The sequence below is a fragment of the Neofelis nebulosa genome, chromosome 7 (assembly GCF_028018385.1).
Source record: "Neofelis nebulosa isolate mNeoNeb1 chromosome 7, mNeoNeb1.pri, whole genome shotgun sequence".
NCBI classification, from domain to species: domain Eukaryota; kingdom Metazoa; phylum Chordata; class Mammalia; order Carnivora; family Felidae; genus Neofelis; species Neofelis nebulosa.
Genome location: NC_080788.1, coordinates 30,954,464 through 30,977,599, shown reverse-complemented (window position 1 = coordinate 30,977,599; position 23,136 = coordinate 30,954,464). Strand labels below are relative to the sequence as shown.

The 23,136-nt window shown below is 36.5% G+C and overlaps 1 protein-coding gene across 5 annotated transcripts in view; it reads right to left on the bottom strand.

The window, feature by feature from the left end:
- HMG20A (high mobility group 20A) overlaps positions 1 to 23,136 on the bottom strand; it is a 69,513-nt gene that overhangs the window by 37,115 nt on the left and 9,262 nt on the right. For 2 of the 5 annotated variants that reach the window (XM_058736973.1, XM_058736972.1), the window contains exon 2: positions 3,108 to 3,189. The exons of the other annotated variants lie outside the window; for them this stretch is intronic. The gene's annotated coding sequence lies outside the window, so the exon portion shown is untranslated. The remainder of the gene's footprint in view (positions 1 to 3,107; positions 3,190 to 23,136) is intronic. 5 annotated transcript variants of the gene reach the window in all.

Genomic DNA, 23,136 nt, shown 5'->3' with positions numbered 1-23,136 from the left:
CTTTCTGCTAGATTTTGTCATGAACTTAAAACCACCATAAAATATAAAGTTTATTAATTAAAAATTACCATAAATATTATATATTTAATGTATTATAATTACATAATTTATAAGAAGATAGTCCTATAAACATGTTCAGGAATAAATAAAACTGATTTTGATATGCAAGTACCTTAACCGGAGTTCGTGATAGCACAAAGAGAATTGTCTACCAGCCATGAACATTAAGCTAAGAGCAGTCAGTAGGCTGTAGGCATTAATCAATATGTTTTACAGAGCGAATAAGGACACTGGCTAATCCCATCAGGCAGTTAACTGGGGTTCAGTTAAGTGTAATTCAGCTAAGAACTCTTTCACTGTAGGTTTTGATATGGTAGATGAGAGGGAAAAAGATAATTAAGTACTTACTTTTGGGAGGGGTGAGGTGGTTAGTATGGGGGAGATAATTAGAGTATACATATAAGGCTTAGGGTTACTTCAAGAGAAGGGTATAAGGAGGTGTATGTCTGGCTGGGGGTTAGGCAGGGGTGGGCAGAAACTATGGCTTTCTATTTCTAAAATCTAGAGCATAGGCTCCTATAACTATAAATATTAGTAATTTTTAAAAATGTTGTTAGGGTAGTATAGGAATTAAACAATAAGGAAATGGATTCATTCATCAACAAATATTTATTGAGCATCTAACATTCCAGGCACTTTCTGTGCACTAGGGATACTGTGCAGATCAAAACAGGCAAAAATCCCTGCCCTCACATATCTCACAGTATACTGGGAAAGACAGACAAAAAACAAGATAAAAAAAAAGTAAAATGAATAATGTCATAGTGATAAGTACTAAGAAAAACACAGAGCCCATAGAGAGGCCAGGAAGAGTTCAAGGGAAGAGGGTGCTTGGAATTTTAAGTAGAGGCCAGTAAAGAGTTTACTGAGACCCGAAGGAGATGAAGCAGAGAGCTATGCATGTATGTGAGCACAGAGCGGTCCAGGCAGGAGGAACAACTAGTACAATGGAAAGTGACTGAAGGAGGCAAATATGGTGGATTGACATAGGGGCAAAAACAGTAGATGAGATCCAGAGCTGACTGGGTACCAGACTCCAGAGGGATTTGTAAGTCATGGTAAGGACTTGCTTTTTAGTCAGAGAAGCCACTAGAGGGTTTGAGTAAACCTCACGTAGACATGGGGTCTAACATTTTTATAGGATCACTCTGGCTGCTGTTTTGAGAACAGAATGAAGAGTGGAGAGGGTCAAGGGTGGAAGTAAGGAGTTCATTTGGAAATCTACTGCAATAATCCATCTGAAAGATGATGGCTTGGCTCACAGTGGTAGTAGTGGAGGTGGTGAGAAGTGGTTAGATTCTTGACGTATTTTTGGAGGTAGAACCAATTTCTCAGTTCAAAATAACTGAAAAGAAATTAGGAATAAAATCTATAAGTTGTGGCCTGCATATATTTCAACTGCAGACTCGTAACTTGTTTAATGATAAAGGGCGGGCTATACTGACAATACGCTACTTGTAGTTTTTGTGAAGTTAAATATCGTATAGTGTTTTTGGGGGCCACCAAAGAAATAATCCAGCCTCATTTAATGCAAATGCTTGTAGAGTTTATATTTCAACAACAAGCATTTGTTGAGCACCTTTACTGTGTGACCAAGATTGTGCTTAGTGTCAAGTGGTACGGAGAACTGCTTTATAGAATTTTATAGTCTTTTTGTCCTTGGTCTAGAGATACTGTTTTCAAAACAGTGAGAAGTGGGAAGACGAGGCCAGAATTAGAAACAAACATAAATCTTCCTTCTTTATGATTTTTGGAAGTGAAAGTTTTACAAACTTTTGAGTCAGATATTTTCTTTTAAAAATACGGAAGTATTAGATCATCAAAAGAAACTAAGCACTGTTTAGATTTCCTTCTAGACAGTTTGATTACTGTACACGAACTGTTTCCCCTCAATGGAACCTTGATGGAGAATTGTTACCATTAGGACACAAAATGTGTTGTGAAGAGAAAGGAAACCCCAAACATCTCGAAACAATGTTTTGCATTATTGGTGCAAAGCACAGCAGCGACACAGGGAAAATAAACACCTCTTCCAAAGCAAAATTTGTCATTTTACAAGCAGGGTGTTGCCTTTTGAGTTCACAGTCCACCTATCTGGCTTTTTCATGGTGACTGCGGGTCCCAAGTGGCCCTTCCTACACAGACTACCTAACCACTGCTTTTATATTTGTAAACAAGGAGATAACTGCCCAAGTAGGACAACTTCTGGCCTAGCACCGGAACTAAGAGTTAAAGTAACCCAATAAAACTTGGCATTACTCTGTGTAGAGTGCTTTGCCAAACAATTTCCTGGGACACCAGGGTACTATGAAACAGTAAAAAGTGGGTGTGCATGAGGTGGGGGGGGTGGAGGGTGGGAGGTAGGTGGGGAAGGGGAATGCCATAAAGGGCATACTCCCTCTGGGAGGCCATAGGTATACAAAAAGGCATTTTCAATGATACACAATGTTATAATCTAATTTACATTTGGAAAACCAAAGCAATTAAGTACACAAAGTACAGAAAGTTAATGTTCTTGTTTGGTGAAGCTACATTTGTATATTTTTTCACTTACTTCTGGGTGATTCTCATGGAGGGTATATTAGAATAGAGGAATTTTATGTTTATCAAGAGGGGAAATGAGTTTTCAATGAGTTTGAAATGAGTTTTAAAGCTGAAAAATACTGCTTTTCACAGTTGATTATATGTAACTATGACATGCATTGAAGACACAGTGCTAAATGAGATCTGACAGGAAATTCTTGTCCTTTTATAGTTCATGATGTAGTGGGGGACAGATGGACAAACAGTAAAAAAAAAAAAGTAAAGGTTGTAGCTGATGTGTATAATGATATTTATTTATTTATTTATTTATTTATTTATTTATTTATTTATTTAAATGTTATGAGAAAAATAGGGAAGAGATACAGATGAACAGATGGAGTGAAGAGCTAAGATAACTGTTAATTATCATAATAAATTCACAAATCACATCTGAGATCTGAAGGAAACAGAAAATACCAGCTGAGTGAATGCCTGAGAAGGAACACTAAGAACAGAGTACTCACATGTTTGGAATCTACTTTCGTTATCAAGGAGGTAGATAGGATTCCTTTCTTGCTCTAAAACAAAATGGTTCAAGCCTAGAATCTGAGGAAGGCAAAATATGAGAAAGCAGAAGAAACAAAGGTCCCTAGTATTTTGACCCAAACAAAAACTTCCTGGTTAACAGTTCTAGGGTAAGGGTCCTTACTGGTTCAAGGAACAGTGCTCCTCTATTTTCTTACATTTTACACTGTTCTCTTCAGCTGAAACCTGCAGCTGTGAAACAACACTGTGAAGAAGAGAAGGAAAGAATGTTCCTTTCTATTACAAGCAATAACTCCCAAATCTTTTACCCTTTCAAAGCCAATGAATACTAGAAGATGGCATGTTTTGAGGAGGAAAATTGAACTGTTTATAAAAACGATAGTGTAATAAAAGGAAAGAGACTCCATCAAAGAAAGCATTCTTCATTTTAATCAACTCACAAAAAATTCTCTTCCTAGGGAGAATTCTTAAAAGAAAAACAGAGCTTTGGGCAGTAGGGAATTTTTCTTCAGCCAAAAGTTGAAGACAAAATACCAAAAACACTTTAGATGCAGGGAGGCCCAGCAGTAATATATTGTCTTCACTACTGTGAACAGTAAAATGAAATTCAGTTGTCCTCACAAAACAAATAAGACACAATTGCGATGTACTTAATATAACAGTTTAAAATGGAGAATATTTAAAACTCAGAATTATAGTTATATATTTTGCTTTTATTTTTTAAATTTATTAAAAAATTTTAAAAATGTTTATTGATTTCTGAGAGAGAGAGAGAGAGAGAGAGAGAGAGAGAGAGGGAGAGAGAGAGAGAGACAGGCATAGGGGGAGATACAGAATCTGAAGCAGGCTCCAGGCTCTGAGCTGTCAGCGCAGAGTCTGACGCGGAACTCGAACTCACAAACCATGAGACCGTGGCCTGAGCTTAAGTCAGATGTTAAATCGACTGAGCCACCCACCCAAGTGCCCCTCTATATTTTGCTTATAAATCCTAAATTGTCACAATGCTCAGGGCTTTAGTAAATCAAATGGCTACCGAATTCAAATTTGACATATATCATGCTCTACAAGTCCAGTTTCCTAGGAACATTTTTCCCTTAAGTAACCTACCCAATATGATAAGGCCTGCCCTTCATACACAGGGCCTCTAGGCTCTCACTCTACCCAAGCAATTCAGACCAAGTGGATGGATGTTACCTTCCTGGTTTATTATAAGCTTATGATTTTGTTTCCTTTGTTTTCAGGTAACAGAAAAACAGGTTTAACACCACTTTAGTTGTAACTCTAACTGAAGAGTAACCAGACTAATTAAATCACCTCAAGATTCTTGTGTTTAGTGTATTTACTAAAATCTGACAAAATCTGTATTTCCAGAGTTGCCTACTGCTGTTGCAAGACTCACTTGTCCAGTAAGGCAGGACTAGGTCCCAGGGAGTAAGAATGTATACAATGATTTATTTTGCTCTTCCTTCTGCATTAAATACATCTACTTCCTTGTGTTAGTGCAAATTACTTCTGTCAAGAACAGAAATCCACTATGCAACCAAGTAGAGGCATTATATGATTATCTGCTTTCAATACTTTCATATGTAAAATGGGGCTGATACCTTTCCTACTTAACTCAAAAAGATGTTGTAAAGGACAAATAAATATTTCTTTACGTGCTCTGCAAACCATAAAAGAACGTGAAAGCTATTTTTGCTAATCACGTTACAAAGTTTTCAACGAAATATTTACGAGAAAGTATACTATACAGACTATAATTATATTAGGGGTGCCTGGGCGGCTCAGTTGGTTAAGCGCCCCACTTCAGCTCACGTCATGATCTCACGGTTCATGGGTTCGAGCTCTGCATTGGGCTCTCTGTGCTCTCTGCTGTTAACGCAGAGCCTGCTTCTGATACCCTGTCTTCCTCTCTCTCTGACCCTCCCCTGCTCAAGCTCTGTCTCAAAGATAAATAAACACTAAAAAAAAAAAAAAAAAAAAAGTTATTGTGGGGATCAGTATTTCTTTATGTGCTCTGCAAACCAAAAAAGAATGTGAAAGCTATTTTGCTAATCATGTTACAAAGTTCTCAACGAAATATTTATGAGAAAGTATTATACAGACTATAATTATATTAGAAGACCAGATACAAAAGAAATAGATTGTAAGGAAACCAAAATACTCAAAGTAATTATGTTAGGGTGGTAGAATTATGAATAATTACTTTCTACTTTGTTTTAACTTTCCAACATCCAGTAATATGGTCATGTTACTTTATTTTCTTTAAGGATTAAAAAAAATATTTTTAATGTTTATTTTATTTTTGAGAGGAGGGAGGGGCAGAGAGAAAGGGGGCAGAGGATGCAAGGCAGGCTCTGTGCTAACAGCAGAGAGCTTGATGCAGGGCTCGACTGTGAGATCATGACCTGAGCACAAGTTGGCCACACAGGCGCCCTGATGGTTTATGTTACTTTAAAAAGAGGAAATGGGGGCGCCTGGGTGGCGCAGTCGGTTAAGCGTCCGACTTCAGCCAGGTCACGATCTCGCGGTCCGTGAGTTCGAGCCCCGCGTCAGGCTCTGGGCTGATGGCTCGGAGCCTGGAGCCTGTTTCCGATTCTGTGTCTCCCTCTCTCTCTGCCCCTCCCCCGTTCATGCTCTGTCTCTCTCTGTCCCAAAAAAAAATTAAAAAAAAAAAAAAAAAAGTTGAAAAAAAAAATTAAAAAAAAAATAAATAAAAAAAAATAAAAAGAGGAAATGCCATCAAGAATCCTAGGACTTTTTTCTTTTTTTAAGAGACAGAGGGAGAGAGAGAAAGAATCTTAAGCAGGCTCCACGCTCAGTGTTGAGCCCAAGGCAGGGCTCAATTCCACGACCCTGGGATCAGGACCTGAGCCAAAATCAAGTCGGTTGCTTGACTGACTGAGCCACCCAGGCACCCCCAAGAATCACAGGCTTTTTAAACTTAAATTTTAATCTGACACACAATATATGAATACACTTTCTTTTCTAACATTTGACTACACATAAAGCTAAAATTCTCTTTGACCAGATTCTCTCCACCCCCCTCTCCAGAAAAATACACCATTAGAGGAGTTAACAGCTTACTGCTGAAAGGAGTCTTAGAATTTCTAGTGATATATTCATTTTATCTCTTTCTCAAATCAGAATTAGCCCTACAGGGCAGAGAAGAGTAAATATGTCTAGCAGGAAACGTATGAGGGTATAGTTTATGAACTTTGTGTTTTATATTAAAAAATTCATTTAAATTCTGCATTCAATTTTATGAAACAGTGTTTATCTTAACACATGAATGTTTGAAACTACAGGAGACCAGGGGAAAGCATCTTATACTCTTAAAACAATAATATATTTCCTTATGAGTGCAATACCACATAGCACAGATTAGGTTTGCTTTCCTGAGAGATAATGGACAAATTTTGATACTGAGAAAAAGATGTGTTGTGACTTCCTATTTCTTCTCTACCATACAGCAATATAATGACAAATCCTGCTATTGTCTAGAAGTGTATGGTTTACTCAATTTATACTCTGTTACTTTTCCAGATAAAATTATATGACAACACACTGCAGTTATCATACAAAAATCTCATTTAATTATGGGAAAACAATCCATGACCATAAGTTTAATATGGCTTGGCATCTCCCTAAAAGGTTTAATTCTGAACATTACAATACATCTGAGGTTGATAAATGTATATTCTTATGTCACTGGTAGAAAAAGTAACAAGCTTTTTATAAATAAGTTATCATTTTACTTCTTGCTAATATATCTTCAGATATACTTCAAACAGAATATATTTACTCCATCTCCAATTCCACTGTCATTTCTTTCCCTTCAGAAATTTGACTCCAAATCTGGTTAGATGAAAAAGCTCATCATTACAGTGTCTTTCCACAGAAGCATCTTCTCTGGAGGCATTTATTCTTATTACAAAGTCTCTTGAAATATCTAATTTGGCTCTGGGTGTTTAGTAACATTAGCATATTTAAAAGAAAAAATTGGTAACTTAAAATCAAGATGTACCAATGTGAACTATGAGGAAATTCTACAACAAATTCACTCACAATTTTAGTGGCGGAACCGAAGGACTTCAAATTTTTGAGAAAGAATTATGTGCTGTATGAACTACTTAGCAGGGCAACCTGAGGCAACAGAAAGAGCTGCAGAGTCAGGGAGTCTGGTTCTGAGTTCAGGCTATGCCACCAACTAGCTGTGTCTTCTGGGACCATTAAACTGATCTGGCCCAAGTTTCTTTATCTGCTAATGAAGGACAAAATCAATTCTAAATTTGTTTAGGTGCCACACCATGACTGAACACCATGAAAGAATACATTAAACTAAGTGACAGAACTAAAAACAATTTTATAGGAATATATTAAAAATCCAATATTTATTTCTTTATATAATAAATTTATATAAATATATATTATAAATATAATTCTATAACTTATAATGTACATAAATTTATAATAATTTACATACATTACAAAATCAAACCATAACCATGGGGGCACCTGGGTGGCCCAGTCAGTTGGGCATCCAACTCTTGATTTCATTTTTTTTTTTTAATTTTTAAACATTTATTCACTTTTGAGAGACAGGGCACAGGCAGGGGTAGGGCAGAGAGAGAGGGAGACACAGAATTCTGAAGCAGGCTTCAGGCTCTGAAATGTCAGCAGAGACTGTTGTGGGGCTCGAACTCACGAGCTGTGAGATCATGACCTGAGCCAAAGTTGGACACTCAACCAACTGAGCCACCCAGGCGCCCCCGACTCTTGATTTCAGCTCAGGTCATGATCCCAGGGTCGTGCAACCGAGTCCCGTGTTGGGTTCTGCACTGGGCATGGAGCCTGCTCAACATTCTCTCTTTCTCTCTCTCTCTCTCTCTCTCTCTCTCTCTCTCTCTCTCTCTCTCTCTCTCTCTCTCCCCCCCTCCCTCCCTCCCTCTCCCCTGCTTTCATGCTCTTTCTCTAAAATAAAAAAAAAAAAAAGAAAAATCATAACCATGAACATACATGTACATAAACAAAGTTCTTTAAGCACAGTATGCATTTCTGAATTCTTCTGTTAGTATTTATTTGCTATCTGGAAGTGAGTCATGGTTAATACTGAAGGCTCTTTTATCAGACTGTCTGGATTCAGATCCCATCTTTTATTTTTTAGCTATGGAAATTGGGCAAGTTAGCATCTCTGAACCTGTTCTTTCACCTGTAAATGAGGATAATAATAGTGCCTACTACAGAAGTTATTTGAAGAATTAATCCATGTAAAGCAACTAGTATGGTATCTATCACACGGTAAGAGCCTAATAATGATAGCAGTAATAGTGGCAAGCATTTGTATTGTTTACTAAGTAACAGCACTATTCTAAGGGTTTTACATGTATTATCCCATTTAATCCTCACAACTACCATATGAAGCAGATACTACCATTAGCCTCTGTTTTATAGTGAACAAACTGATTCACACAGAGGTAAGTAATATAACCAAATTAACTGTGACAGTCATTATAGCTATTTACAAATATTTTTAGTTCTCCTTTCAGGAATAGAGTAAGATTACGCCATGGAACTCAGAGAGTCAACTCATATATTTCAATGGAGTTTCTGTCATCATCCTTGCCTAACTGACCAAAAATAGTGTAGCCCTGTTAACCCACTTTGGACAAGTAGCATGAGTGAGGAAAAAAGCCACTGAGATTCCATAGTGGTTTTGTTACCAAAGCAGTAACTAAGTCTAACCTGATAGTAAATTTCAGATTTGGTATCATAATTATCTACTTATTCACAGCTAATGCTGAAAGTTTAAGAATTAGATTATGGGAGGGGCGCCTGGGTGGCTCAGTCAGCTGAGTCTGACTCTTAGTTTCAGCTCAGGTCATGATCTCACGGTGTGAGTTCGAGCCCCACATCGGGCTCCATGCTGACAGCGTAGAGCCTGCTTGGGATTCTCTCTCTCTCCCTCTCTCTCTACCCCTCCCCCACTCACTCTCTGTCTCTCTCTCTCAAAAATAAAGAAAACTTTTTTAAAAAAAGAATTAAATTATGGGAGAGAATAAAACAATTCTATGCATTTCTTTTTTTCTTTTTTTTGATGTGTGAACTAATGAAAGTTTACCATTATCTAACTTAGTATCAGAATTTAAGAATTATTGGTCAAAATGTCTTCACAATCTTGGGCTAGGCAAAGACTTTTTATTTTTATTTATTTAAAAAATTTTTTTTGTTTAACGTTTATTTATTTTTGAGAGACAGAGAGAGACAGAACACGAGTGGGGGAGGGGCAGAGAGAGAGAGAGAGAGAGAGAGGGAGACACAGAATCTGAAGCAGGCTCCAGGCTCTGAGCTGTCAGCACAGAGCCCGATGTGGGGGTTGAACCCACGAACCCATGACCTGAACCGAAGTCGGACATTTAACCACTTAATCAACTGAGCCACTCAGGCGCGCCTAGGCAAAAACTTTTTAAAGAGGAAGCAAAAGGCACTAACCAGAGAAGAGAAAAATGATAAACTGGAGTTCACCAAAATTAAGAACATCTGTTCAGCAAAGATCATATTAAAAGTAAAAAAGTAAGCCACAGACAGAAATAATATTTGTAACATGTACATCCCCTAAAGACTCATATTCAGAATGTATAAAGAACACCTACAAATCAGTAAGGTGAAGAGAAATGATCCATTTTTTAAAAAAGGGGATACAAAATAAAGCAAGTACTTCATAAAAGAGCCCATCTAAATGATCAATAACTGTAGAAAAAGAAATACTACAGCGTATTCACCAAAATGGCTAAAATAAAAGACTGACAATACACAGTGTTGATAAGCATGAGGAGGAAATGAAATTCTCCTATGTTGCTGGTGGGAATTTAAATGTGCACAATCACTCTGGAAAACTGGCAGTAACTGCTAAAATTAACCTATCCTATGAACCAGCAATTGCATTCCTAGTAATATATTCTAGAGAAAGGAGTACTAATGTTTATCAAAAGACATGTATAAGAATGTGCATAGCCCCATTATTAAAAACAGGCTCAAAATGGAACCAACCCATTTCCATCAACAGTGGCAAGGATACATTACGGTATATTTCCACAACGAGATCGGCACAACATCTGCACAGATTGAACTACTGCTACATGCAACATAAATGAACCTCACAGACAAAAGGATGTCAAAAGAAACCGGACCCAGAGAGTAAATATTCTGTGAATCCATTTATGTGATGTTCAAGTACAGATAAAATTACTCTTTGGGGCACAAATCAGCATAGCGGTTATCTAGGGTAGGGGGAAAGAGGGTACTGACAGGAGAGCCTTCTGAAGTGCTGGAAATATTCACTGGTGCCTGTATATGTACAGATTCATTGACTTGTTCATTTAACATTTGTGCACTTTACTGTTTTAAAGTTAGAAGAAAAAAAGGAAGCGTTCGTTTAGGTAAGAATTCCAGGACTGACAGTTCCCACAAAAATCATCAGGTCTAACTACACATCCAAGGTTCAGGTCCCAACCTGAATGCTTCTCTTGAGAATGTCTGAAAGGCTCTGACCATTAGGATTTTCTTCATGATGAACTCTAAATCTATTCCTAAGGAGCTCCTGCCGTTGGGTTCTCATTCTACTCCTTTGGGGAAAAATAGAACAAGTGTTCTTGCTCCCTCTTCTAAATCATATTCCTTCAGTTATCCCAATACTCTCTGATGCCTGCTGAGATTCCTTTCAGCTCTAAAAATTCTAGAATTCTGTATTTTTATTAGTCCATATTTCTTTCATTTGCTTTCTCAGCATCTCTGTTGAACTCTACTCTTTCAACCAAAGTATTCTAAAGTTAAGCTTCAACCTGAGTTGATTACTAGCTTGTAGATCTTTAATCAAAATATGAATTTTAAATGTAGGTCAAAATTTACAGTATATAGCTGGTCACATCTGTATGCTTATGAGAGCAGGAAGGAACATCTCTCAATGATTAACACATTAGAATACCACAGTTCCTTATGAAAGATACCTAACTCACTTGGATTTGGAGAATGCCTACCACCAAATGTTTAGGCAGGGACAATGAAAGGTGTATTTCTTAGATAAAAAATAAGTCAAGTCAGGGGTGATTATTTTGGCCAGTACATACCAAATAAGGACGAATATATAGAAAGCACTGGTTATGTCTAAAGCGATGAATCAGAGCGGACTTCATGAACAAACATAAAAGTGTTTCTCTAACCTCAAAGAGCCAATTGAAGCATTCATGGAATTGTGTATTTTAATGTCTCTACATTAAAAGTCTATAAAGTTCAGGAGATAAATATAAAACAAGAATGAGATTTTTTCACACTCAAGATAACGTATGTTCTGGTAGTACTCAGGCATTCTGTTCAAAAAGCCAAACACAGGGCACCTGGGTAGCTCAGTCAGTTGAGCATCTGACCCTTGGTCTCGGCTCAGGTCATGGTCTCACGGTTTGTGGGTTCGAGCCCTGTGTTGGGTTCTGCGCTGACTGTGCAGAGTCTGCTTGGGATTCTTTCTCTCCCCCTCTCTCTCTGCCTTTACCCAGCTTGTGTGTGCACTCTCTCTCTCAAAATATATAAACATTAAAAACCAAAAAAAGGAACTGCATTAAAAAAATTAAAAAGTCAACACTAAAAGTTTGCTTGTATTATCATTTCATATCTGTGACTGCCCTTTTATACAGCTACAATCTCATAGTCTTACCATTTTGTCCTTTATTTCACAGACTAATCAAGACAGATTTAAGATTGTCTACAGATAATCTGCAACATGAATTATGCAAAATAAAATATATTCATTTCATGACTCTGGGGAAGTTTTGAGGCAGAATATAAAGTAAGAACAAGAAGGAAAATCTACCAACAGTAATGCTTTATTGTTTTTTAAATGTTTTAATGTTTATTTTTGAGAGAGAGAGAGAGAGAGAGAGAGAGAAAGCGCATGAGTGGAGGAGGGGCAGAGAAAGAGGGAGACACAGAATCCGAAGCAGGCTCCAGGCACCAAGCTGTCAGCACAGAGCCCGACGCAGGGCTTGAACCCACAAACCCCGAGATCGTGACCTGAGCCGAAGTTGACACGCCCAACCGACTGAGCCACCCAGGTGCGCCAATAATGCTTTACTGGAATCTGAGAGAAAAAATCTTGCATGGCTGTGCTCTCCAAGACCAAAGGTGCCATGAAACTGATGTTTTTACGGATCTGGCACAGAAATATGGATGGATTAAATGCCTGAAGACAGTGAAGGTCATCTATCAGACTGAACCAGGGAAATCCTACACACAAGTAAAGATTCTCATCAGCAACAATGAACTGAACGCTTAAGCTGCACACTGCTCAATGATGCACTGATTTACAAAGGAGAAAACTAAATGTGCTAGGATAGCCAAGTGAGTTTAGCATTTGACATCGAACTCTCAGACTTTTCTGAACTCCTCTGGAGGTACTGACTTTTTATTCATCTAACGCTTGGCACTTAAACTCTATTATCAGGGATCTTCCTTTCATGTGCTATAGGCAATTTACACTTAACAGCTATAAAACTGAATCCATCATCTTTTCCCCAAAATCTATTCCAGCCCCCATGTTCTCCATGTCAGTTGAGAGTACTCCACTCTGTCACTAAAGCAAAAAACCTGGAGTCCTTTTCAGCCATTTCCCCTGCTCTTCCCACCACAGAGAATCTCTTACCAAGCCCAGCTGATTCTGTCCTCTCTTCTGTGTTCCTGTTATTATGCCCCAGTTAAAGCCTTTAGTTTTCTTGGCCTGAGTACACCAACAGCCTCCTACCTGTCCTTCCTGCCACCAATCTGTCTCCATACAGCTGCCAGTGATCATTCTAGAATACAAGTCTAATCATGCATATCACGCCTTGTTTAAAATTATTCAAGAGGCTACCCACTGTCTTCAAGTGTTTTTTTTTTACTATTTTCTTTTTAAATTTCTCTGTAAGTATAAAAGTTATGTTTGTTTTGAGTGTTTAAATTTCAAATTTTTACAATACGAACACATTATTCTATCATTAGAATAAGCAATAACATTTGGCTCTGTAATAGCGAATGATCACCTTAAGCCAGTTTTGAGATCAGGAGAAGGAACCTTGACATGTTTATATGAAATAGAACACAAAAAGTTTAAATTAAAACATTAAAAACAACTATATCTTCCCTACACTGAAATCACATCTTTAGTACCCTCTATTTGTACTCACAGGTAATATCTCACAAATTTACCCTCTAGGGTGTAAGATGCATCTGGTAAATACTCAGTAAAAAGTTCAGCCTTGACCTTCTTAGTAAATAAAAGAACAACAAACTATATCAAATAGCTTATGTCCATGAAAGAAACACAATTATGAAAAGATAAAATAAATGAGTATCATAAGATTTAATGCTTCATATATACCTTTAGTTCTATTTATGATGGAGTTTACTCTTAATTTTTGAACTGGGAGATGATTTTCCACAGTATCATACATATTTAAACACATGTTTAGCTCTTCAAATTAACAAGTTACCAGACTAATTTCTAGTCTCCCCCATAACTGTTTATTTATTTTTAAGTTTATTTATTTTTGAGGGAGAGGGAGAGACTGTGCGTAAGCAGGGGAGAGGCAGAGAGAGAATCCCAAGCAGGCTCTGTGCTGTCAGCACACAGCCCAACACAGGGCTTGAACCCATGAACTGTGAGATCATGACCTGACCTGAAATCAAGAGTTGGATGCTTAACCAACCGAGTCACCTAGGTGCCCCTCTCCCATAACCTTTTAACCACAGTATCTATGTTCTTTCCTGCAATACATTTCTATTACTATCAACTCCAAAATCTCTTGACAGTGAATGCCATTCAATATTATTATACATGCACTGCCAAGTAAGGTAGGAGAAGCTGTTAAACCAACTGAGATCCCATGATGCCAGTTAAATTTCAATCTGCCTTCTAGGCTCCCAAAACATGTCAGCACTATTGTAGTAAAGTAGGTTATAAGTTTTGGGTGATGTGATTTCCTTGAAAGACAAAGAGCAGAATGTAGAGCAGACTATTACAGGTCATAGCAAAGTAAGTTCAGATCTGTAGCTACAATTTATTTTTTTATCATGCATACTTACTAAGTACTGAAACAATTAAACATGAAGCTCAGCTAAGAGTTGAACACACCAGGTTAAACACATGCTTAAGGAACAGTTTGGAAGAAAAAAAAAAAAAAAGGAAATGATTTAATTAACAATGTAAGTGCTTAGGAGGAAAAAAGCTCTCACAATCATTATACTATACTCAAAAAATGATAAACCACTGAATTTAAATCCACTTAATCTATTTGAAAAACAGCATTTTGAATTTCAAATCTTTGAACTCAAGCCTCCTATCGGATGATATCAACTGTTGACTAACAAGATGGTGTCCTTGATATATAAAAATGGTTGCTTTACTATTGGCTAAGCATTTTCTATTTTTTAATAATAAAGATGCAATTACATCAATTCATCCTTAGTCTTCCACTACCTTGGAGCAGCAATATTCATCTGTAGGTTAGCACTCTAAGGTAGGATGCAAATAGAGATCAATTCCGATCCTATGCACCAGGATTATTTTATTACATCACAGACATTAAGCTGCACACAAAAATTGAGTTGTAATTTCTAGTGTGATAAAGTTTTACTTATCTTAAAAAACATTAAACTCTTTGCAGAAATGACTACAACTCTAGAAATGGTGACATAGGCATAATAGGGAAGATTGTAAACAATGTATTTACGCTACTCCTTACCAATGATAGTGTTAAACAAATCAGAGAAGACACATAATTAGTGATGCCTGAAAGCTATGAAGATATGGTTGGCCCAAGTCTTTCTTGGTACAATAAATGAATCTGTACACTATCCTCAGTATCATGTATTGCTAGAGAAAGATTTTAATTAAACGCCAGGGAGAAGAAACCTGCCAATTAGAATTTTCCAAGTAGTTTGTTTTGCTAGGAAATAAATGGGTAGCAGCTGACATTGTCTTTCTGGCAAAACAAAGCTGCTCTTTCCCCTTTTTTGAAATAAACATAAAAACCATTATGTTTATTTAATACACTCCCTAAATTGGCAATTAGCTTGAGAAGACTGTTCTTACATATGGCAGAGTTCCCTGTACTTGAAACTCCCCACCCCCTCTATAACCATAATGTACCACATTTATATATTGCTGTAATACTATAGAAAGAAATTCAAATATTCCTCTAATATATTATTTCACTAGCTCTAGAGTCACTAATCTACATTTTAAAAACCTGAAGAAAAAGCTGGCAGTAGCAACCAGAGGATTGTGAAATTCAGAAAGTTAATTAGTCATACCTGAGAGCAGACATTTTAAAACTCCTATGAGTCCTAATTTCATTGATATGAAAATAGCTATGAATGTCTGGTAAATGTGCAAATATCAATAAATAGATAAGGTTTAAAAATTATTTCATTAACAGAAAATTAACAATTAACTCTCTAAAGGGAGAGTAATGATGATGACGATGATGTCAGAAACTTAACTTTTCTAAGCACTCAAAATCCTCATTCCTGTTCTATTCCCCTTTCTCCACCACAGCCCTGAACCTACATAATTAGATGCACAATAAACATTTGGCATGTTTTTTTTCAATTTATGGGAGAATTCTAAGTACGATATTTAGATTTTAGACATAAAGAATGCCTCATTTACAGTACATTAAGAAATATGATAAATCCTTAAAACTGTTCCTCTTGAAATGAAATTTATCTGGCCTAAAATTAGTAGTAAACAGGAATTTTTTTTCATGTTAGTGGCCTGAACACTGCTTCAAATTGTTGGACTTACCATTTTCTACCAAATATACAATTTGGCATCTCATTTTATTGAAATTAGCTTAGAAACCATAAAAATTTTAATTAAAAAGTAAGTCTAAGATGAAGAAAACAAACACAAGCTCTTAAGAAAATAAAGAAGATTCTGTAATATCAAATCATGATAGGTCTGTATAGCTTATAAAACATATATGAAGACATAAGTATTATGAAATGTAGTTGTTTTTGCCTTGTGATTAAAAGGCGTGTCATATACTTATTGTGGTGGCATTTTGACATATTTATACGACCAAAGCAGCTAATAATCTTTACACAAACAATATTGTCAATCTCAGCAGTAAGCAAATGCAGTTAGACCACCTTTCCTTTTTAGTGCCCTAAGAATTATAAGAAAAAAAAAAAAGGAATTACAAGAAAAAAAAATTACTTAGTCAAGATTGCCACTGAGAACACTTTACCTCTAGTTTTTAAGAGCTTTAACCTAAGAAATGTGGGCAGGCATAGTCCTCTTTGGGGGCTTAAATAAAATCTGCCCACAACTGACAGTTCAGCTTACCACATAAAATATACATCACCGAGAAGACTGACTTACCATCAAAAATGGTCTCCAGGCAATACAATGATTACGCGGTGCCTTTCTCAGAGGGCAATTCTGAAGAAATAAAGGACTAAACCAAAGGGAACAAGTAACCCCTTCATGCTCCCAGGGTATAGGCACACATATGAAATGATTCCTGACCTATACTTTACCTAAGGGGGCGTGCTATCTTTTCTCATTTACCATATTTACTAAACACATAACATGGGCATTTATTTAAGATACCAGACTACACCAGGGAACAAAACAATCTCTGTTGCCACAAACGTGATGGTTTGAGGTGAAAGACATCAAACAAATAGACCAATAAATAAAATTTAAAATAAAAAAATTCTATGAAGGAAAAAAGCACACTATGAAATAATAGGAGTTGTCATTTAGACAGGGCACTTCTCCAAGGAGGGGGAGTGGAATGTTAAATAGGTACATTCCATGCTGAATAACTAGCTTTATCAGGCCTTGAGGTGAGAAAGAACTTGGTGCTCTGGAGGAAGTGAGAGAAGGCTGCAGAAAATTATAGGAAAGGAGAGCAGTAAAGAGAGAGGCAAAAACTAAATTCTGCAGAGACGTGGGGTTATGTTAAAGATTTGGGTTTTCTCCAAAGCATAAGAGCAAACCTAGAAAGAATTTTAAGGAAAGACATGATGTATTTATACTTTTGAAAGGATCATTCTAAGTTCTGTGTGAAGAATGGACTAACAGGTAGTAAGAATGGATCTAGAAGGATCCATTGGTGGTGCGCCTGGGTGGCTCAGTTGGTTGAGTGTCCGACTCTTGATTTTGGCTCAGGTCATGATCTCATGGTCGTGGGATCAAGTCCTGCATTGAGCTCTGTGCTGAATGTGGAGCCTGCTTGGGATTCCCTGTCTGCTACCCTCCTCCCCAATAAATAAATATTAAAAAAAAAAAAGACTAGTTGTAAGCTATTGCAATAGTCTACCACAAAACGATGGTGGCTTGAAATAGGGTGCTGGGAGTGGAGATGTAGCACAGAGGGTGAATTCAAGATCTATTTAGGAAGCAAAATCAATATAATCTAATAGTGGTCTGGATGGGTATGTGTTTGTGTATGTTCATGCGTGAGCATGTGCATGGTAATGAAAGGTCTTAAGAATGATACAAGATGTTTAATTAGGAAGTTAGTAAATATTTATGGAGTTCAGATTTCTAGACATCAGGAAGACCAAAGATGTAGAAATACAGAAGGAACAAGAGCTTAACACTGAATATGTTCACTGTAAGATGCTGTTGAGATAAATATCAAGTTGGAAGCTGGCTACGAGACCCTAGAGCTCAGAAGTCTGGACTGGAGATAGGAATTTAGGAATTTTCAGCACGTATGGTAGCTGGTATTTTAAGTCAAGAATGTAAGAGATATCCTGGGGAGAGATGGTAGAATAAGAGTATTGAGTCCCGAGGAACTCCTTACTTAGAAGATGAACAGAGGAGTTTGCTGAGGTGTTCCAGAAGACATGAACAGAGGCAGTCAGAAAACCAGGAGTGAATGGGTCAGAGTACTTGAAGAAAAAAAGATAAACCCAAATGTTGCTGAGAGGTAACATGAGAATGTGAAAAATGTCTGTTTTTTGGCAACATGGAAGTTACTAGTGATCTGGCAAGAACCCTTTTGATGGAGTGGTAGGTGTAAATAGTGTGTGGGGTGTCTAGAAAAATAACATAACCTTTAAAATCATTTGGAAGAGGTTAAATAAACTAAATGATACAAATTTTAAGTGCATACCTTGTGAAAAGTAGGACTTTCACTTGCCTTGTAACCCCTCCCATTCTCTATCCTCATAAAAGTAACTAGTGTGAGTTCTAACACCATACATTTGTTTTGTTCATTTTTGAACTTAATCCATACACTATATATTAATCTTTGTCTGGCTTCTTTTGTTCAGCAATATGCTTGATAATCATCCATGTTGTTACAAGAATAATTTATTCACTCTTTCTGCTATTAAGGCTATTAATAATGCTACTATGAATACCCTTGTTCTTTCTTGCCTTTGGTGAATGTATGTATAGATTTTTGTTGGGTATGCACCAGGCATAGCTAGATTAGAGGATGTATGTATGTTTACTTTTAGAATATACAGCCAAAGTGACTTCCCAAATAGTTATGATTTACATACACATCTACCAGTAGCAGGAGTTTCGGCTGTTCCACAGCAACAGTACTTGATATTGTCAGTCTTTTAAAATTTTAGCCATTTCATAGGTATGCAGTGGTATCTCACTATGGTTTTGATTTGAATTTATTCAATGATTAACAATTAATGGATGCATATTGGTTTTTGGATAATTTCTTTTGTGGAGCACCTTTCAAGATTTTGTCCTTTTTTTTAAAAAAAAATTTTTTTTTAACGTTTATTTATTTTTGAGTCAGAGAGACAGAGCATGAACGGGGGAGGGTCAGAGAGAGGGAGACGCAAAATCTGAAACAGGCTCCAGGCTCTGACCGTCAGCACAGAGCCCGACGCGGGGCTCGAACTCACGGACCGCGAGATCGTGACCTGAGCTGAAGTCGGCCGCTTAACCGACTGAGCCACCCAGGCGCCCCTATTTTGTCCTTTTTGAAATTTGATGGTCTTTTTTTCTCCTACTGATTTTAAAGAGTGCCACAAGTCCTTTACTGGATACATGGATTACAAGTCTGTCTTCTCACTCTGTGACTTGTTTGTTCACTCTTATAATAGTGTCATTTGATGAACAGAATTTCTTAATTTTAATAAAGTCCCATTAATCAATCTTCTCCTTCCTTTTTGGATCTTTACCTATTCCAAGATTGTTAGGATGTTTTCAGTTTTCTCTAAACTTTTAACATTTAGATTTATGATCCAACTGGAATTGATTCTTGTTGCGAGGTAGGAATCAAGATTCATTTTTTTCTCCCCACATGACCCAGCACTATTGATTGAAAAATCCATTCTTTCCCTACTGTACTGCAGTGCCTTTGCTGTCATAAATAATCACATATATGGTACAATGTTTCTGGACTCTTTATTTTGTTCCATAGATCCATTTGTCTATCTCTGTGCAAATATGATGCTAATAACTGTAGCCTTATAGTAAACCCTGTCACTTGGTAATGAAAGTCATCCGGCTTTGTTAAGATTGTCTTAACTACTCTTAGTCCTTTTCATGTCCATATGGATTTTAAAATCAATTTGTGGGGTGCCTGGGTGGCTCAGTCAGTTGAGATCTGACTCTTGATATCGGCTCAGGTCATGATCTTGTGGTTCCTGAGTTTGAGACACGTGTCAGTCTCCGTGCTGGCATTGTACAGCCTGCTTGGGATTATCTCTTTCTCCTTTCTGTGCCCCTCCCCCGCTCATGCACGTGCATTCTCTCTCAAACTTAAAAAATGAAATCAATTTATCATTCCCTCTTTCTACCCTATACCTGGCATTTTCTTAGGATTCTACTTAAGCTATAAAACAATTTGGGAAGAAGTTAATCTTCACAGTACTGAGTTTCCCCAATGTGACTACAGATTATTAGCTCTTAATTTCTGTCAAAGTCTCTGTCAAAAGGTCTTGCAAGACTTAAGTTTGATTTTTTTTGATTCAACTGTAAATGGTACTGTTTTTATAAATTTCATTTTCTAAATTTTTGTTGCTTGTATATAAATTTTGTATTTTGACCTTGCATCAAGTAGCCTTGCTAAATTCATTTATTAATTCTAATAATTTGTAGATTCTTTTGGACTTTCTACATTCCCAAGTAATACAAATGTATTACTTGGTTCATGAAAGACGGGCATGTAGATATCTTCTCTCAAAATGTCATGGTCGGGTTTTGGCATCATGGCTTTGCTGATTTCAGAAAACAAGTTGGATTCTATTTTGAGTAGGACTGGAGTTATCTGTTCTTTAAACATTTATCAGATTTCACCAGTAAAGTCACCTAGGTATGGTTTTCTTTGCAAACAAAATGTAAAGAATGGACTCAACATTTTTAACAGACAGTATTCATATATTCCATTTCTTCATGTCCCAATTTTGGTAAAGTATGTTTACCATTTCACCTAAAATTTAACTCTGCTTGCATAAAGTTGTTTATAATATCTCTTACCATTTTAACATCTGTAAAATTTGTAGAGAAATGTCTTCTTTTTCATTCCTAATATTGTGTTCTCTTTTTTTCTTGATCAGTATTGATAAAGGTCTGTGCATCTTACTTATTTTTTAAAGAACAAACTTGGCTTTGTTGATATTTCCTATTGTGCATTTGCTTTCTATTTCATTAATTTCTACATTTCATAATTTTTTTCCTATTTACTTTGGGTTTAATTTGCTGTTCTTTTCCCATTTTCTTGAGATGGATATTTAAATCACTGATTTTTGACTTTTTCTTTTCTAATACATGCATTTATAGCTACAAATTTCCTATCAAATATAGCTTTAGAAGATTCAAATATATTTAGATATACTATATTTTCATTATCATTCTGTTGCAAATATGTTCTAATTCCATAGTGCTTTCTTTTTGATTCAAAGGGTTATTTGGAAATGTATTTTGTGGGGAGTTTACTAGCTACTTTTCTATAATCTATTTCTTACTTAATTCTACTGTGGTTAGATAACATATTCTGGATTGAATTTGTTGAGGCTTTCTCTATGGCTCATCATATGATCTATTTTGGCAAAAGATGTGCATGAACTTGAAAAAAATATTTTTAAATTTTTTAGCTGTATTACTAGACACGTACAAACTTACAGCCCTTACATTTTGCTGATAGAATGACCCTTTTAGGGTGTGTGGCTGGCTATCGGTGAAGCCTCTTGATCTTGGGGTTATGGGTTTGAGCCCCGTGTCGAGGTTAGATTACTGAAAAAAATCTTAAAAAAATGACCCCTTTATAATTATGAAATATTCTTATTTCTAGTCGTTCTTGTATTCAGGTCTACTGTATATTGCTATCAATATATATTATACCATGTATATTTTGTTTGGTGTTTATATGACGTATGTTTTCCATTCTTTTACTTCCAGTCATTCTGGGTCTTTACATTTATGGTGTGTCTTTCATAAGCAGTACATGGTTGGATTAAAAACAAATCAATCTGACAATGATTGTGTTTTAATTATTTTTTTAATAAAATTTGGTTTCTACCTATTGTTATTATTGTTTCTGTCTCATCTGTTATATGTTCTTTTTCTCTTCTTTCCTTCTTTTGGATTAATCTAGTAACTTTTTATTCTGTTTTTCTCTTAGGTATACATTCATTTAGTGTTCTTTTATTGGTTATACAAGAGAAGCATCATTGACTTATTTTAGTCTAATAAAACATTAGTAACTCTACTTCCCAGACAATGCTGGGACCTTAGTATATTTCATTTCCATTTACACTGATCCCACCTTTTGTGTTACAATTATCATACATTTTAAATTTATATATAGTTAAAACCCCAAAAGACATTATTGTTTTATATAGTCAATATTAATGTGGCTGTATCCATCAGTGACAGTCTACATGTAATAAGTTGTTTCAGTTATTTTTCTGGAAATCTCTTTATGTCTCATTTACTTTGGAACAACATTTTCATTGGGAATAGAATTTTAGATTGATAAACAATTATTTTTTTAAGCACTTTAAAGATTTCATTCCTCTGTTTTTTTGACCTCCATTATTTCTGTTAAGAAGTCAGATGACAGTTTTATCATTGTTCCTTTGAATATGAAGGGCCGTTAATTCTCTGGATACTTTCAGCAGTTTTACTACAAAGTGCCCAAGTCTGGTACTCCTTGCATGTATTCTGCTTGGGATTTATTGCACTTTTGAAACCCGTGTCTTGATGTCTTTTCATCAGTTTTGGAAAATTCTCAGTCATTATGTCAAAAGTTTAAGCTACTCCATGGTATTGCTGCCTTGGTGTCCATTTTGTTTGGCCCAGCAGCCTGGGGGGCGGGGGGGCTTAAACTGACATTCCCCCCTCATGAAAGCACATGTCTTAGACAGTAGCCTGTAGTGTCACACATAAATGTAAGTTCCTCATATGACTTCCCTAACAGCCCTTATAATAACAAGGCCTCCCAGGGCTTTTCTCTTATGTGCCTCCTAGGTAAGATCCCCTTGGGGCTTACCAAAATTCTTTTCAGTCAAGCCTTAGCCTGGGAAGTCCAAAACACTTCGCCCATGGAATCTCATAAAAGCAGATGTCCCAGGTCCTGTGGCTCTCTCTATCTGCACCCTCCCTTGATCTTCCCATGTAGTCCCTCAAGGGATCTATCTTAGCATCTATTTTTTTTAAATCTACTAGTCATGTCTGTGCCTGATAATCTGGATTACTTCTTTAACTGTTATCATTGCATTTTCTCTCAATCCTACTATTTTCATATGCCTGATAATTTTTGCTCCCAAAGGTAGATCTTGTGTATGAAAAATTATGGAAGCTTTGGATGCTTTTACTTCCTTCAGAGAGAAATCATCCTCTCCTCTGGAGAGGAGCAACAGGATAGATCATTTTATTTCCATCTGAAACTGAACTGATTTGAAGTTAGGTGGCAATTTTTGTAGGGCTCCCTCTCTACCTCTAGTTCGCCAACACTTAAGGGTGTATGTAGTCCTTTAGGGAATCCTACT